Source organism: Theobroma umbraticum, unplaced genomic scaffold, assembly GCF_002168275.2.
Source record: "Theobroma umbraticum cultivar Fairchild unplaced genomic scaffold, ASM216827v3 scaffold_34.0, whole genome shotgun sequence".
NCBI classification, from domain to species: Eukaryota; Viridiplantae; Streptophyta; class Magnoliopsida; order Malvales; family Malvaceae; genus Theobroma; species Theobroma umbraticum.
Window position 1 is genome coordinate 1,894,415 of NW_018397275.1, and position 507 is coordinate 1,894,921.

A 507-nucleotide genomic window follows, 5' to 3' on the forward strand; every position below is an offset into this window, starting at 1 on the left:
CCAAAAGAGTTCACTCTCGAGTAGGTACGAAAATAGCAACACATGGACCCACTTTCATGTCACATCATCCGGGAGCTACACTCCACCGGATCCCCACATGCCATGGATATCTCAACGATGTTGGCTGACAACGGAGAAAAATCAAGCGGTCGCAACCGCATATAATCATTTGTGGCCCAGCCACGTAAAATCACAGACCTTGGTCCCAACCATGTCTAACAGCCTGTCGGCTACCCAAAAGTTCTCTAGCTAGAGCTCACTTGTGCATAAGGGTCACAATTAACCGGAGTGACAACCAGCCTACTCTCGAATCACCCGGTTACTTAAAACCATTTAAAAATCAAATCAAGTTTTCAAAAGATTGTTTTAAACCATTTTCAAAATACCGATCGCGATAGCATTGTAAAACCTTTTTTGTATCCCCTTGCTATGTAAATCTTTTTGCATAGGGTTAATGCCTAATCTGCATGGTGAATAAGAAATTATTCATGAATGCACTTCACAAAA

General features: G+C 42.0%; 1 long non-coding RNA gene across 1 annotated transcript in view; it reads right to left on the minus strand.

Moving 5' to 3' along the window:
• Nucleotides 1-507, minus strand: part of LOC110427496 (uncharacterized) — a 4,491-nt gene that overhangs the window by 3,565 nt on the left and 419 nt on the right. The window lies entirely within an intron of this gene.